Genomic DNA, 18,695 nt, shown 5'->3' on the forward strand with positions numbered 1-18,695 from the left:
ACAATCAGTACTTGTAGGAACCGCTTGGAATAAGCATGCATAAACTTAGCTAGCCGAACCTAGTATATGAGTATAGAAACCATGGAAATGAAATAATTAAGAAAGTCAATGGAATCTAGATATGAACGAATATGTACTTGTTTAGATTGAGATTTTGATAATGTATATATGCATGAGGAGGAAAGGAAACTTGTGAAATTTGCGCTCCGAGTGAAGATGGATATTATCTTCCCATTGAACATGTTTGTTAATATTGCATGAATTGCTGCATGTTAACTGTAGTACATGATTGCTGGTGTTATCTTTCTTGTTGAATAGGAAGAAACTACGAGCTTAGACTAGGGCGCTTGAGACTATGTAGGCTAGATAGAACCCTAGATTGGGATACCTCTAGAATACCGTGCATTTAGACCCGCAAAACGATTACCATCGGATCCAGAACCCATAATTTCAAACCATGACAGGTTTGTGAGACCTTGCACGAGAATCTTATTGATGAATGAATCCAGGTCTAAGCCATCAAGAGTCCGCCCTAGAAAGACTAGTAGGTAGCCCGCTAGAGTTGAGCAGTGTGGATAGTATCATCAGAACCTCCACTTCCCTCTATGCTCCGATACTGTACCGTTGAGACAGAGTGTAACGATAAGGGTTTCAAAAAGGCAAAAAAAAAAAAAAAAACCTTAAATCTCGCCAGAAATCGCGGGATTTCCTGTGAGGCATGCCTTGCCAGCAAGGGCATATTAATGCCTTGAGTCCCCATATTAAACCCTAGATACCTTAGTAGCCGTCTTTTCCTTTCGAGTCACTGTCGTACCTGTGAAGGAGGAGACGAAAGGTTTAGGTGAGGGATCAAAAACGTCGCAAGACTTCAGACTTCTGTGAGCCCTTAGGTAGGAGCAAATCGACGCCAGGGTACTTCGGGACAAGCGGGACAGGCGCATCGCCAAGGACGATGGAAGGCGGTGGTCTCATCGGCAATGACAGTCAAACTCTACAATTTAGGGTTCATCGGGATCCTCGTGTGAGGAAGACGGAGCAGCGGGTTGCGGGTCGGGTTCTTCAGGTACCCGCGAGCTCGCTCAGCCAACGTGCGGCCCACTGTTGCAGCCCGCGCCTTGCAGTCTGCGTCAGACATTGACGTTGGGCCGCGTATCCATTCCAGCCCAAGACCAGCGATACCAGCCTGCATCCAGGAGTTGTGCGCCACCAGGATCCCTCTCGGCTTGTCGGCTCAGTGTTTTGGCTCCGCGGCTCAGCTCGGCGGTGTGGCTCGACGGCTCGGCTTAACGGCTTGGTATATAAATAATATACCGATACCTAGGTTTTCAACCCTTTTGGAGCAGTTCCTGCCCTTATTTTAGGCATTTGAGATCAGTGTAACTCTTAATTATTAAACACAGATCATGTTAGGAACTTACCTTGATAGTTAAACATAAGGTTTGTTGGGTTACATCATGAAAGGACGCTAAGTGTATATTGTGGTGTTATAGGAGGTAGTTAGACGTGGACGTTAGCTTATCGCGAGTAACTTCGGCCAATGCCAAGAGGTAAGTAACCTTACTGTTGGTGTTAGTTATGTATGTATGTTGGTGCGTGCCCTGTGGCCCTTGCATGCACCTTGTGTGTTGTCGATGTATGCTAGGTTATGTGTCTCTTGTAGTGAAATGCTACGTATGCCATGTTTATGTATGTGATGTTTGTGTCATGGTTTGCTACCTTGTATGTATGAGCTTAATTGACATGTCATGATTGTAATGAGAACCCCGCATGCCATGAATGTGATGACTAGTATGCTAAGATATGCTTACTCGATGTTTAACCCAATTATGCTATGTAATGCGGTGAGGGAATGGAATGTTGTATGTATAATGCCATGGAGGTAAACCTTAAGGACCTCATGCACGCTATGGTTATGTACATGGGGCACTCCTCCGTTATTCTACTGATGGTATGGACGCATACATTCGATATTGTGTTCGTTAAGATATCATGCAGGCCCTCCTTTTCCGTGGCGTCTGGTATTGTATGTCATACATTCCCGACCAAGCAAGGCCTAGGGAGTTCACATGCGAACTCGCCTGGTGGGCCCACCGTCATGCACGTGGGCCATGTGTGGGAAGTACCATGCATCCACCCCGCCCGGATAAAGCAAGGGCCTAAGGCCATGGGAAAGAATGGAAGATAGACCCCTCTCTCGATTTCTTTCTTTTGACACTTGTGCTTATGTATGTGTATTGTATGCGATCGCGTGTATCCTAATGTATGATTATATGCTTAACTCCAACAGTGGGCGACTTACTGGGTATTTTATATAATACTCAAGCAACGTGCTACCCATATTTTTAGGTAAGGGCAAGGCCCCCATGTACGGCTGGCGGTGGATACTATGAAGGCCATGGAAGTCTTAAGGAGGGTTTGTAGTGTCGTAGGCGTCTTGTTGGATTCTCTTGGTTAATAGTTATTGCAATTGTTCCTCTAGTTATCTGTTGATTATTTCTAGGTTAGGCTGTCATTATTGTTTTCCCCAGGTATGAACTGCTTATAATAATGAACGTATTGTCATTTTTTAGGCTCGCTTACATAAACTATCGCACTTTCGTTATATGATTACAAGTAACGTCGCTAATTAGGATAGAGAAAATTAGGGGCGTTACATAGAGCTCTAATACTAAGATCGTTGAGCCAGGTAGATTCGGACAGGGAGCTGTGACAGGTGCCCCGAACTAGTGGTGATAGCTAAGGGGTATTCTGAACAGGACTCTTGAACCTAGAAACCCGTCCCTAAGCGAGAGAACGTGGAACCATATAGGATGACTTAGTAGCTGACCGACACACAGGGGATCGCAACCCCAGACTTTAGTGGATGTATGGTCCCGTGAGAGGGTTGTCAACTAACCTCCACTGATGATATTCAGACAGAGTTACTTATTCAGATCCAGCCATACGATTCCCTAAGATTTACTTGTGAGGTCGTGCCTCACCTTAGGACACTGATCATTCCACTACATAAGATGGGCAAGCATCCTAAGATACATAAAAGAGAGTTGCACCTTAGTTTGCACTCACTAGAAGCCTGAGATAAGACCGTGGATACCTACTAAGATGAGGGTGCGAAAAAAGCCTACAAGTAGGTTACTTAATTTGAGTATTTTTATACTCACCCCGTTTTCTCCTTTTTTTTTCAGGTACCAGTCTAGGTTAGGAGGTGTTCTAGAGCTGCACTATCACAGAGGGGTGTCGTTCCGAAGTGTCAGTTCGTTTTCATATTTGGAGTCTTTGTATTTTCTTTTATATTTGTATTTCCCATTTGTAACATTTGACTTTGATTTTATATTTAATTTTGGTGTCCTTTCTTTTCTTGTTTTAAATTTTATAGGTTTTTTATCTTCTATTTTATTTGTTTTCGCTTTCGTCTTTTTAGTCACGATTCGGTTTTTTCGAAGCCTCGAAAATTGGGCCGTGACACTTAAGCTAAGTATGAATTCAATAAATATGAAAGAAAAACACTAAGAACCTTGAGTTAATGCCCCGAACTGATCGATTTGCTCGAGTTTAAGTAATGTTAAAATAACTCACCAAATGAACTCCGTTGCCCATTAAATCTTAAATTTGAGCGTAATATTACATGTGTAATGATGATGTTACTATAACACGTGCCGAATTAATTTGGATCTTAGAGACCCTCAAGTACATTAATTATAGTAAATTAGCTAGCATGTTCAAAAACATTAAAACTCAATGAGTTTGAATACTAACCTTTTGTAGTTCAAATTTCTTTTTCCTCACGAACGGTTTTGAACCACCACTAGTGTCTTCCCTACTATTCTCCGGCCTTAGAACGGGATTGTGAAATCCGGTGAGTGATGAAACTTGATAGGAATTTAGTATATGTAAAGAGAGTTTTGATAGATTTTATCAAAGTTTTTCAAGAAGAATTTCCATGTACCCTGATTACTCTGTTTATAAAATCATATTTGCATATTCATGCAAATGTGAGATTACCAAATTTTGACACTCAAAATTCCACTTAAATTTGTGGGATTATGTGGCAAGCATGCAAGTTATTTGTGAGGGTTTATTTGGCAAACATGTATGTTTGGTTAAACCAAATTTTAACATCAAAATTCAACTCAAGTTTGCAAAATTCCACTAACTCAAACATGGATTTTTACATTAGGTGGAGTCAACCTTTTGACTTTCTTTATTTTAATTCAACAATTAATTTAAATAGTTAATTTCAAATCAAAATAATATTATATGATTAATTAAACAATTTAATTAATATTTAACATTAAATAAAATGCCAATCCCAATCCATTCGGGCACATATTGATTATGAATCACTATTCATAATTAAAATATTTAAATCTGATTTAAATATCTCCAATTCTCTCTTTTTGTTCAATTATAATGAAAACAAAATGCGGTTAAATATATCATATATATTTAGCGTGTATTCCCTAATTTGAATTCGAACACTTCGAACTCACTCATCACACTGTTCTAAGGTTTAGTCTGATATGAGCTAGCAGAGGGACCTAATGGACCTACAGATCATGGGCTCCAACGATTCGAGATTAACTGACTAAACTCATTAACCTTGTTAACCAACATTCGTTAACTTCTAGGACACTCCACTATAGCCTAGTAGTTGCACTCCCCTCACTATCGATATATTTCTGTCCATTTGATATAACCATGATTAGTAAGTTGATCCTTCACAGGTTGTTCGTAACTAGCGCTGGGTCAATGTACTGTTTTACCCCCTAAAGTTACTTTTTATTTCTTAAGTCTCACTGATTCTCTAATGAACAATTGGTTTGTGGTCCAACCACCAAATCGAATCCCTCTCGGGCCATTGAGAGGGTGGGGCCCCTTGTTCAAGAATTGGAGTCAGTACTTAAGGGAACAACCTCTCTACTATCCCTAAAAGCGGGTAGGAGTGAATTCCATCTTACACCCTATGTCCACAGCTATTCACCTAGTTTTACCCCTGAAATGGGAGGCTTATTGAGTTGGTGAACTTGGGCCACTCTTACCCATGCAAATCTAAGGATAATTCCGAATAAACAGGAGTTCATAGTTAGCTCACGATTAAGATCGAGTTACCTAGGTCATCGAATGAAAAAATCAGTCTCAACAGTAAACGACATTATAAAGTGAGAGTGGTTTTCTTCATAATCCGATCTTATGCAATACTCATTGCATAGGACGCCCCACTCACATGTCTCCACATGTACAATTTAATGATCACATTGTTTATATCATATACAAAAGTGGGCTGTATCCATAGTGTCCCTAGAATAAGGTACTTAGCCTTATTCTTGTTCTATAGATCATTTTGACTATATACTTGAACTTGATCCACTCTTATGTCTCTACATATAGCTCAAGTAATCATACTATAGTAGAGTGTTCTTAGTTTATTGGATTTATATTAATGATCATAACATTCACTATATTCAATAACAATCTTTACTGAACAAACATCAATAATAACTTTATTGAAACAGAATATGTTTTTGTTTACAAACTATTAGGTTTAGGACATAAAAACCCAAAGTTAAGTGTATATATGAATTTTTGTGGTCATTTTATAAGGATAAATGGGTAAACAAAAAAAATGATGAAAAATGACCAAAATGCTCCCTTGACGGTTACCTTCGATTCAAGACCTAAATGACCTCCAAATAACATAAATTTTTATAATAAACCTTATTTAATGATGAATAAAGACTTTTTAAAGTTTTAAGGACATGAAGATATACTCAATATTTCAAGTTATTTGGATCAAATTTGGAACCTAAAGTAAGTTAGGGCATATGTACAACTTAAAAGAAATATCCCAAATGACCCGAACTAAAGATCCACAACTCTTCTAAAATTTTCTAAGGAATAGTTTTGACTTCAGGATACTGTGAATGACTCATGTATGTTAACTATAATGGGTTCATAATTTATGAGATTAAAGTAGGGCTCAAGAAATTGTGTTATGACCTATACCTCAAGAATTAAGAACCCAACAACTAGAGAATGCTTCAAGGATAAAATTCAAGGAAAAACTAATACAAGCTTTACATCTAGTAAGACAAGAAGACAAGAAGAATGCGAGATACCACTAAAGAATAAAGGACTAAGGTCCTCAAACTCAGATAATAAAACAAAAAATCCTAGACCTCCAACAGTACACCATGTTCATGACTCATAGTACATCGCTTGGAACATAAGAAGCCTTGGAGGTAAGTTTTTCTGTCTGTGTCGCTTGAAAAGTAAGAAGCCTCAAATGCAGGTTCATACTACAATGCTTGGAACATAAGAAGCCTTGGGCATATGTATTCAGACCATGCCGATTGGTACATATGAAGTCTTTGGCATAGGTTTTCAGGATGCATCGCTTAGAACGCATGAAGCCTTGAACACAGGTTTTGGACTATACTTCTTAGAACATAAGAAGCCTTGGGTGTAGGTTTCAGACTGTATCGCACGAAGTGCATGAAGTCCTAGAGTAGGTCCAGACTGTTAGGCTATGGAGCCTGATACTTATTTATAGCTTGGTCAACGGTTATATCCGGTAAAGCTATATTTGGTAAAGCTATATATAGTAAAGCTATATATGGTAAAGGCTAAATCTGGTAAAGCTATATATAGTAAAATATACCCTATATATATCTGGTCCGGTATAGCTTTGAAAATGTACTTTTCTATTCTCTGTACTCTCTTGTTGTACATGCCTGAAGTCATCAATAAAAAATCCTTTTAGCCAGAGTTCTCCTTGCAACTTCTCTCTATCCTTCTCTTTGTGTTCATCTAGATCGAGCGTGTGCGTTGTTGTGCGATCCTAACAACTGGTATCGATCCTAACAACTGGTATCAGAGCCAGGCGGAAGTCAAAGCCAGGCGGAAGTCAGAGCCAGGCGAAATTCACCATGATCTGTGAAGATGTTAATTTCAAAGATTGGAACTGAGAAGTTCGATGGATCCGATTTCGGTTTCTGGAAGATGCAGATTGAAGATTATCTGTACCAGAAAGATCTTCACGAACCTCTGTTGGGGGTGAAGCCGGATACCATGACCACGAAACAGTGGAAGCTCAAGGATCGATAAGCCTTGGGGCTGATCCGGTTGACGCTATCCAGAAACGTGGTGTTCAACATTATCAAGGAGAAGACAACGTCAGGTCTGTTGAAGACGCTGTCGAATATGTACGAAAAACTGTCGGCTATGAAAAAGGTGAATTTGATGCGGAGATTGTTATGAGTTCTTGTGAGAACTTCGTTATGAGCAAACATAAACGAGTTAGCTTCACAAAGACTGTTAGAGAATTGAAGAAAAGTACCGGAAGAAGCGCGCTGAAACTCCAGAAGGGGGTTGCGTCGCCCGTAAGCGTCGCTGAAGCTCTAGAGGGGGTTGCGTCGGCTGAAAGCGTCACTGAAGCTCCAAAGGGGGTTGCCTCATCCGGAAGCGTCGCTGAAGCTCCAGAGGGGGTTGCGTCGTCCGGAAGCGTCGCTGAAGCTCCAGAGGGGGTTGCGTCGGCGGGAAGTGTCGCTGAAGCTCTAGAGGGGGTTGCGTCGCTCGGAAGTGTCGCTGAAGCTCCAGAGGGGGTTGCGTCACCCGGAAGCGTTGCTGAAGCTCCAGATGGGGTTGCGTCGTCCGGAAGCGTCGCTGAAGCTCCAGAGGGGGTTGCGTCGTCCGGAAGCGTCGCTGAAGCTCCAGAGGGGTTTGCGTCGTCCGGAAGCGTCGCTGAAGCTCCAGAGGGGTTTGCGTCGTCCGGAAGCGTCGCTGAAGCTCCAGAGGGGGTTACGTCGTCCGGAAGCGTCGCTGAAGCTCCAGAGGGGATTGCGTCGTCCGGAAGTGTCGCTGAAGCTCCAGAGGGGGTTGCATCGGCTGGAAGCGTCGCCGAAGCTCCAAAGGGGGTTGCGTCATCCGGAAGCGTCGTTGAAGCTCTAGAGGGGGTTGCGTCGGCCGGAAGCGTCGCTGAAACTTTAGTTGAGGTTGAGTTGCTCAAAGATTCACAGAGTGATGTTGTAGCAGATACTCAAGAAACTCCTAAGACTCTTGCTGAGAAACCAGAGGTGAAGCAAGTGGGAGTTGAGGTTGAGTTGCTAAAAGATTCACATAGTGATGTTGTAGCAGATACTCAAGAAACTCCTGAGACTCATGCTGTTGGCGAGGAACCCGGTCTATCATTCAAAACACAGAAGGCGATACCATTTCACTCGGAGGTTAGTTGAAGATGGTGATGTGTTTTGAGAAGATAGAGGGTGCAAAGAATCCAGCAAACATGTTAACAAAATGTGTTGATGTTGGAATATTGAGGTTGTGCAAAACCTCAATTGGTATGGTGCAGTGGATGCTCATGGTCGTTTGAGAGTGAAATTCTTGGTTGACTAGATCAGTCTCCAAGTGGGAGAATTGTTAGGCTATGGAGCCTGATACTTATTTATAGCTTGGTCAACGGTTATATCCGGTAAAGCTATATTTGGTAAAGCTATATATAGTAAAGCTATATATGGTAAAGGCTAAATCTGGTAAAGCTATATATAGTAAAATATACCCTATATATATCTGGTCCGGTATAGCTTTGAAAATGTACTTTTCTATTCTCTGTACTCTCTTGTTGTACATGCCTGAAGTCATCAATAAAAAATCCTTTTAGCCAGAGTTCTCCTTGCAACTTCTCTCTATCCTTCTCTTTGTGTTCATCTAGATCGAGCGTGTGCGTTGTTGTGCGATCCTAACAACTGGTATCGATCCTAACACAGACTACGTTGCTTGGAATGCATGAAGACTTGGAAAGTTAAGACTGTGTTGCTTGAAACATATGAATCCCTAAACACAAGTTGATAGGTTCATGACTGGTACCGTGAATCCTAGGGGAAGTGTCGTAGGGAGCAAAACGAGAACAGAACAAGAACTTAGAAAGAAACCAAGAGCAAAACAACGATAAAGAACAGGAATAAGAGCTAGAACATAGATTAAGATCTAAGTTCTCAAGACTAAGTTCCCAGAACCTTAGAACTGAGGTCCTTAGATCAGAACTAAGGTTAAGACATCGGAACCCAAGATCAAGGTTCTCAAGCTAGATCATGAATAAGAATTCAGAACTCAAGAATAGAACCAAAGGGCTTAAGTTATTGAGACAAAATAAGAACAAGTTAAGAAAGAGTGGTGTACTCTAGCATATCGAGAACGCGAATAAGAGCTTACACGTAGGCTACTTACTGAGTCTTTGTACTATCTCCATGTTTTTCAGGTAAATAAAGAGTTGGTCAAGATCGAGAGTGGACTTTGCAGCAGGTGTCATAGAACCTTAACATCAAAACCGATATATATTACATGTTGATTCATACAAATGTTTCTCCAACAGCTCTTAGATCCTATCCAAAGGGATTTACTTTGCTTATTGAGGCAAATCTAGAAAAGGCCTCTTGTCTCTGGGATAAAATTACCTAGAACTCTACCTAAATCATAAGACGAGTCCTCCAATTTCAAAGAACTTCCAACCCGTTCAAATCATCGAATATGATGATGAAAGGGTTGAAGTAATGTTGAGTGATGAATAGATTTCCTTTCCTAAAGTAAAGGAATTCATGAGCTCAATGCTTAGCACATCAGGCATCTCGAAACCACCGTTAATAATCAGTCGAACAAACTTAATACAAGTACAATCGATTAATTATAACAAAAGAGATGGTCCCATATCTTCAACATAGATATATATATAGATGTTCGATCTATCTATAAATGTTATCAGATACAAGTTCTTCATTAACAAAGAACTCCTTGAAAAGAATTTCCTTAGACTTTCTCTTTGGAGAAGAATTTCCTTTTTTCCAAAATGTTTAGACGTTATATCCATCATGATGGTGTCGTCCATGGAGGGCACCTGCATAACTGTTAGGAGTTATCTTCCCTACCGTGTTATGTATCTCATAACGTAAACTTATAATAACCTTCTAAATCTTCTTTTCTTTAATGTCTACGTTTTGAGATTTCCTCCGCTGTGCTTTGTACATTTTGGAGTCTTTTGTATTTTTTCTTATAATTTCTCCCGTTTGTAAAATTTTGTACAACATAGTCTTATAATTGGATTTAATCTTATATTTAATCTTGGCAATATTGACTGCTTTTTTATTTTAACTTTATCATATTTTTATTCAATGTGTCCCATGACATCCCACCACGTGGTGCTTTTAGAGGCCCATATTTTTCCTCATCTAGGTGTAATGTCCTGCACAATGTTTTTCTTAGCCAGATGTGATGTTTGACCTCATGTTTCCCTCATCTAGATGAGACGTCCTGCACCATTCTAGGGGTATCCTATTCACAATTTACAGGATGTCATGTTCATGCCTTGTACTGATCATATGATCTTCTTGGTTTTCCACGAGGAGTAATCTAGAGCAACGTTTGGGACAACCACAAAAAGAGAGTAATTACTCTAGTCATTTATCTAGAACTTCCTAGACCTCACACGATATAACATGTTTATGATTCAGATTACATCGCTCGGAATGTAAGAAACCTTGGATGTATGTTTTCAAACTACGCTGCTCAGAACGTAAGAAGCCTTGAGCGTAGGTATTCAGACAATGCCGCTTGGAACGCATGAAGCCTTGGACATAAGTTTTCAGACTGTTTCACTGAGCAAGCCCTAAACGAGAGTTTGAACCACTATAACGTATAAAACCTTGGACACACGTTGTGGAGTAGGTCGAAGTTTTATATTATTTTGGTTCATGTGCTTTCTAATATTTTAATATATTCATTCCATTTTTGGAATTTTTTTAGTCTACATGGATTAGTGCTCAAATTGTCAAAAAAAAAAAAAAAAAAAAATTTGTAGTGTTATTTATTTAATGAAAATCATATAACACCATGTAGATATTTGAAAAGGTACAAGAAATATTTTAAAATGTGAAGGCAAACAAAACAAGAATTAAAATTCGATTATAATAAAATTTAGACCTTAGCAACGTAAATACAACTTAATTTGTTAAAATATCTAATTTAAACGAGAGGTTGAATGTTCGAATTTTTTTCTCCACATATTGAATTGAAAGAAAAACATTGTCATAACACATCAAACTACTAGAAAACACTGTCAAACTAACGTGTTTCAAAACATAAGGCTCGAGTTTAAAATTACAAATAAAATAATTCAAATAGTAAAATGCAAACATCCTATTAAACCTAAGACTAGAAATTTAAATATGCAACTACCCTATGCATGCGCCACAATCTTTGAATTACAATGACATCGTCAACTATACATGGGCATCTTGCCTTTACCTAACAAATAATATGGCACACCGCCTGAGTATTTCGAATAAGTGACCCCATTATAGGGGTCATGCTAATGGAATCACATGCAATCATGATTTAGGGACCTATCTCCAGCTCATCTAGGGGTGGCCTCCAGTCTCGAACAAATTGAATGTATAGTACTTCCCTACACATGACCCACTCGTGCGAGTGTGAATCTCCAGGATGCTTGCACACCCCCTAGACTTTTTGGTCAAGCTAATTTGTAGCCATGTCGAACTCCATAACGTCATGCTACCCATGAACACTCTGCTCATGAATATTTAACCCATCAAACTAGATTAACATAAAGTAAGAAAACTTAATTTTATCAAAATAATAAACAATTTGAAACAATTTTGAATAGGCAATAAATCACTGTAATAATTTAATGGTTAGAAAAAAAAAATAACAATATAATTTTATAATGGTTGATCAAACTCAACCTATGGAAATTTGAATAAACGTGAATGTTATTAATAAATGGCTAATTGGAAATAGTGGAACCGAGATGTCTGGTTGTCCTTATGTTGACTATGTTGCCTCTCAGACGTGATATGCACAACATTGTCTCACTGTCCTTTTGACTTTTCTTTGGTTCAATATGTTTAGTTTCCCACGTGATATAATTTTGCCTATTTCTTTCTTCCACATCCATTGCCCTCTCTTACTCCATCTTCTTCTTGCATCTTTCTCCATCAATTTTCCAAACAAGGTACTTCCTTAATTCTCTCTTTTCTTCTTCCCTTAAATTCATGTTTGATAAGTTCCGTTTCAAAGCTCGACATTCCTATTAGAGAAGATTTAGAAACGTAGGTGTTTTAGTTCAAGTGAAGAAGAGTTGGATTGGAGTGCATCGAGAACAAGACATAGCTTAGAATATGGCAAAAGGTAATAGGAACGAACAGTTTGTTGGTAATGTTGTGTCATCGATCAAAACAATGCTAGAGCAATTGCCTATTGTTAATGTAGGATGTAGCATCTATCGAGTTCCCAAACTGTTACGTGAGATGAATAATACAGCCCTTATCCCCCAAGTCATTTCCATTGGTCCATTTCACCATCGTAGTCGAGAGGATTTGATATCCACATAACAATATAAGCTTCAAGGTCTTGTTAACTTTCAACTTCGAATGACGAAGAACATGAACTCATTAGAATTTCTTGTGGAAACTGTTCAAAATTGGGTGAATGAAGCCCGAAATTACTACGCAGAACCTATAAATATGAACGACGAAGATTTTGTTAAAATGTTGTTGGTGGATGGTTGTTTTATAGTGGGGTTGCTTATATTAAATTATGGCCAATACTACCCAAATGCATTTATTGGAATTGAACACAATGTAGATTTTCAATTCTACAAAAGATTACTTCACATAGGTGCTGATTTAGTCAAATTGGAAAATCAAATTCCTTTCTTTGTTCTTCGATGTCTATTCAATCTTATAAAACAAAAGGATCCCTTCCAACCCGTCCCCTTTGATAGCCTTACAACTGTATTTTTTCATTATGGGATTGTAAATAATTACTATCTTTCTAATCCCTTGTCCAAGAAATGTCCAAAGCATTTCATCGATTTCTTAAGTTTCTTTTTCATCCACACCATACCTTCTAAGGACAATAGTAATAAAACTAGATCGATTATTCCTCCATTAATAACTGAGCTCCACGAAGCCGGTGTCACCATCAAGAAAGCAGAAAATGCCGAATGTGTGATGAACATGAGTTTCGAAAATGGAGTTTTTGAAATGCCACCTATACTTATTGATGATTACTTTGAAACCATGATGCGAAACCTGATAGCATTTGAACATTTTTACGTTGGAAATGACAACAAATGTATCCAATATATGTCATTACTGGAACATTTGATATGTACAGAGAAAGATGTGAGTTTACTTGTGAAAGCCGGAATCATAGTCAACAAAATTGGAGGTAGTAATATAGAAGTTTCAGAACTGTTTAACAATCTCGGTAAATTTGTTACAGTCCCAAATTGTTGTCACTTCAACCATATCAACAAACCTTTACGAGAACACTGCAATAGACGATGGAACAAGGCGATAGCTACACTCAAACATAACTATTTCAATACGCCATGGACTATTGTCTCCTTCCTTGGTGCAATCTTACTCCTTGTTTTGACAATACTTCAAACTATATTTTCTAGTATATCCGCATTTCCTAGCAAGTCAAACCTATCGGAATAATATATGTATGTTTCTTTCAAGTTTATTTCCTTACTCATTTATTGATCTTTTTAAATAAATATTACGTTATATTTGTGTTTGTTATCATACCTATAGTTCTTCAATGAACGGTAATCTTATGCTAAAAATTTTAGTATAAAACTTTTCATATCATCTCTATTCATTGTTTGTCATAGAAAAGCATTTAAGATTGGCACGGGCCAATGAAAATCATAAGCTTAATACTATGTTATAATTTCATATATATTACATACTTATATGTTACTTAACTATCCTATGTTACTTAACATCAATGTTAAAAATGTCGATATTGAGTCTCTATTTTATGAAAATATAAATATGAAACTATCCTAAAATGATGAAGTCAATGAATAATTCTAAAAATAATATAAAACAATCAATTTAAAAAAATATATAATTAAGTTAATATATAAATATTTTAAACTTTTTAAATATGTTCAAATACTTATTATTAACATAGGAGAGAGGGAGAAAGAGGAAGATTTAAAAAAAAAAAAAAAAAAAAAAGCATGAAGAGGTCATAGATAAATCTAGTCTTAAATAATGAACATTTTTTAATTTGGTCGAATTCCTCGATAAATGTGCATACTTAGTTGCTGAAATCGGTAGGGTGGTAGAATTGAAGTTTGCTCAATAAATAAATCCTGCGGTAAAAAACTTGGATGGGCTAAACATAGAGTGTCAAGACCCAATTTTCGAGGCTTCGAAACTTGATCCAGACTAAAAAGATCAAAGTAAAAACAAACAAAAACAAAATCAAAATAAAGCGAAACAGCGAAAATGTAGAAAATATAGTAAGAATTCGCGCGATTTTAAAAGTCATACAACACCATTGTCAAAGTTATTTACAAACGGGAAAAGAGTACATGATACAAAAGACTACAAAAGTAACCCAAAAGAATACAATTGACTGACTGACGCCCCGGGTCCCCACCACGACCATTACTGAGAAAGTAAAGGAGAAAACGGAGTGAGTATAAAAATATACTCAGTAAGCAACCTACTTGTTGGCTCTCGTCGCTTCCTTCTACTAGTAGGTTTCCACGACTTTCTTTGGTTTAAACGATGACCCAAGTTATTCCTCTTTGTTCATCTACTCGTGTAGTCCCTAGTCCTTGTCGAGACTGGTTTACGGCGTCGTAACATTGACCTTGACCTGTTTCTACACTCAATAGAAGTTGCTCATGACAAACCACCTACCCACGTAGTCCTTGATCTCTTCCAAGACCAGTTTACGAAGTCGCAGCATCGGCCTTGACTCGTTTCTACGCTCAATAGGAGTTGTTAATGCTAAAACACCTACCCACTCCTAGTCCAACCAAGACTGGTTTACGAAGTTGCAACATTAGCTTTGACTCATTTCTACGCACAATAAGGGCTCTTATCTTGTCACCTACTCGTGTAGTCCCTAGTCCACCAATGACTGGTTTACAAATTTCCCTATTTCTACCCTCAATAGGGCTCTCCACCTGCCCACGCAATCCCTAGTCCAATCAAGACTAGTTTACAAGTTCACCTGTTTCTATCCTTAATAGGGTTTTCCACCTACCCACGTAGTCCCTGGTCCAATTAAGACTGGTTTACAGGTTCACCTGTTTCTACGTTCAACAAGGGGTTCATGTCTTGCGCTAACGACTTATGTAGTGTCTAGTTCTTCTTAAGAACTAGTTTAATGGGATTAGGGCATCGACCCTGTCCCGACTCTACACTCAATAGTAGCTCAACTAGTTTCTTGATCATGTAATCTACTTAAATCTTGTCAATACACCGTGGAGGCCTACTAGGTTCTTAGGGGCGTTCATATAGTTTAAAATCCTTTTTCTCAATTCCATGTCATTCTATGTTAGTCTCTCAGCTTAACCAATCCCGGGGTGCACATAAGTCAATCCTCTGGGTCTACATGTAACCCGCTCTAGCTATATCACCCTAATCTTAATTGTGATCTTGACGCATGCTCTACTAGGAAAAATATATCTATCAAGCATCTCTAGCACATAAATCATGTATATCGATTCACATAAGTTATTTAAGAAGGTATTCCTACCAAACCTTATTGCATGAAAATCATGTCATAAATCATACACACAATCAACAATCAAACAAGCTCAAGGGGAGAAAACATCCATCAATTACCCGGAGCACAGATCAGAATATCCCATCCTCTATCATACCATAGCGGAAGACATTAAACTAGGCATGTTTCTAAATTCTCTTGTTCTAAGGGCAATTTCGTAATTTCATCATGCATGTCATAATCACCAAAATTGTTCATTCTTATTTCTAATTACGCATATTCTAACCACATAAGGTGATATGAACCAAGAGACATCCATCATACAATATACTTCAATGAAGATGTGAAGAAATAAAGCGTGTCCTTGCGATCCTTACAAGTATTATTTGCCTAAAATCTAGGTGATTACTTACCGAAATAAAGCGTGTCCTTGCGATCCTTACAAGTATTATTTGCCTAAAATCTAGGTGATTACTTACCGAAATAAAGCGTGTCCTTCGAAGCTTACTTTTCCGCTAATTGGGAGCCCCAAATCTATTGAAAGTTCTCTAGTAGGTCCTGAATCAAGTTAAATTTAGGCCAGCATCAAAACTGGGACGAAAAATAGTCAAACGGGAGTCAAATCGAGCCCAAAATATGTCTCACGCGCCGGAGGAGATGCTTAAGCGCAAAACCACGCGTGCGTTCGGACGCGCTGAGGCGATGGAGACACGCGCTGAGGTTTTGCCACGTGGTGCGGACTGAATGGTTCATCGAGGCTGAGGGTGTGAGTTCAAAACTAAAAGGGCGCGCTGGGAAACAATTTTTCTCACGTTGATGCATGGGGTTGAGTCAGGTCAGATCTCTTCGCCAGGTCGCGCGTGGATTATCGAGTACCGGTCTTCGAATCTTGCACGACGTAAGATTTCCTCTATTTTTTTCTCAGCCTATGCGCTCTTGACATGCATCCTCCTTTACCGGCAACGCGCGACCCTCTCGCCAATCGACATGTGTCCCTTCGCCGTTTATCTTCTACTTCCACGAAAACTGATTATTTTCTATTTTCTTTGCATTTTGTATTCCTTTCTACGTAACTTAGATTAACATGGTTCCTTCATGAAATTTGTAGAGTTTATATCTATTTATGATTATGTATTTTTCTTCTAATTTATTTCTAAACATAAGCTAATAGATCAAAGTCCAAAATTAGCAAAAAAATTAACAACTCGCAAATCCGAAAGAACGACGAAACCCCTATCTCGGATCCGAATCGACTACAACTTCTTTCACACATTATGAGTGCAATCTTTCATAGATTAACATACTCAAACTTCAAAAACGATCTCCTAGTGCTTCTCACAGATTTGAAGGAAATCCGAGAGCAAAAGTTCAAGAACTTACTTCCGTGTTTTCTTCGTTCCCTGACAGTTTTGGATGATCCGAAGATTCAGAACGCTTCTCCTCTAGGTTTTGTGAAGGAGGCTCAGCCCGAATCGAACTCCTTGTCACCAAATCGGAGTTGAGTCGGTTATTTTTCCCTCTCTAGAACCTTCCTTTCTCTATATTCTCTTTTTCCTTTCCTTTCTTTTCTTTTCTTTTCTTTTCTTTTCTTTTCTGGTTTTCTTTTTCTTTAATCTCTCTGATTTCAGTTTTGAGGTACCTAATTAAGAAGGAGGGTAGAATGACCATAATGCCCCTCCCGTCAGTTGACTTTGACAACTTTCTCAATTTTCCAACATTTTTGTTGAGCGTGGGACTTTTCTAAGTATTTTTCTCTTCTATAATATATTGAAATTTCATTTTTAAAGCCCTCCATAAAATTTCGTAAATACTTCATTGAGATTCGGGTGTCGCATAGAATTTGGTTAAAAGCTAGCTCCACCCAACAAAATTGAATAGTCCATGCAACGAAGATCTTTTCAATACCTTAACAATGAATGATAAGGACTTAATGCCATTAGAAAAAGGATTAGAAAAAGGATTAGAAAAAAAAGAAAAGGAAAAAAAAATTCATTTTCTAATTTTTAGGAACTCTAATAAGGAAATTTAATTCCTTCTAGGAAGGAAATTAGAGATGTTCGAGAAGAAAAAAAAAATGACAAAAGTGACAAATTATCAAAATGCTTCAAAAGTTTGAAATATTTACACAAATGCCATTGAATAAGAAAAAGACCGTACGGATGGTCTATACAAAATTGAATGATATAAACCACGACTAAGAAATTTCCATACCTAAATGTCCAATTACAAAGACGAGAGCTAAGAAGCTACAACAAACTTTGTACACTTATATTCAAGCTATGGTTAGCTCGTTCAAGAAAATTCTAAAAGACTTTCATTTATATGCCGTGCAAAGTTGAATTTCAAGAAGAGATACAATAAATGCACCTTAATTTGCATTTAATGAACTAATTGAATTTATGGAAGTAGCCACAATGGTTTCATTTATTACATTATTTAATTATAATTTAAATATTTATTTATAATATTTAAGCTAATTTTTTAATATATGAGTTAAAGTTATATTGCAACACATATGGTATGCCATTTTAATATGGAAGTTATGAATATTTTTCATTAACTAGTCATTTTAATATGGAGGTTAGGGTATTTCTCATTAACTAGCCCATTTAATACGAAGATTATGTGTCACATACGTTAAGGTTGTAAAGATTGTATAAAAAAAAAAAATTTATGAGAAAGATCCCATTTTAGAATTAAAAATAAATAAATTTATATACTCTTGGGTTTAGATTCCATGCAAGTCATTCAAGTGGTATTTATCAAACCTCTTGTGTAGTGATACAAATCATGAGTTTATAAACGAATTTTCTTTAATTTTGATGTGGATCATCAAGGTAATCCGTTCCAAACTTTCTCTTGAGTTGATTCCATATCATTGAGTATATTTTTAAATCCAGTCATTGGATCATTCCAGACTTGGATATGCTCGAGAAGACACACACCTAAAAAACCCAACGACTTCAATTCAAATTGAAGGTTGGCGAGCCTCTTATTAGAGAAGATATTTTCGACAAAATTTTTTGAAAATTTGATTTCAAATTCATGGCAGTTCTTCATATTTCATTCGAATACTACCGAGATGCATTCATTCGAATTGAACACAACGTAGAGCTTCAATTCTACAAAAGATTTCCTCATATAGG

General features: G+C 37.9%; 1 pseudogene; it reads left to right on the plus strand.

The window, feature by feature from the left end:
* Nucleotides 1-12,185: 12,185 nt before the first annotated feature.
* On the plus strand, nucleotides 12,186-13,514 carry LOC111807079 (UPF0481 protein At3g47200-like; annotated as a pseudogene).
* Nucleotides 13,515-18,695: the final 5,181 nt, after the last annotated feature.

This window comes from Cucurbita pepo, chromosome 10 (genome assembly GCF_057944985.1).
Source record: "Cucurbita pepo subsp. pepo isolate OVF chromosome 10, ASM5794498v1, whole genome shotgun sequence".
NCBI classification, from domain to species: Eukaryota; Viridiplantae; Streptophyta; class Magnoliopsida; order Cucurbitales; family Cucurbitaceae; genus Cucurbita; species Cucurbita pepo.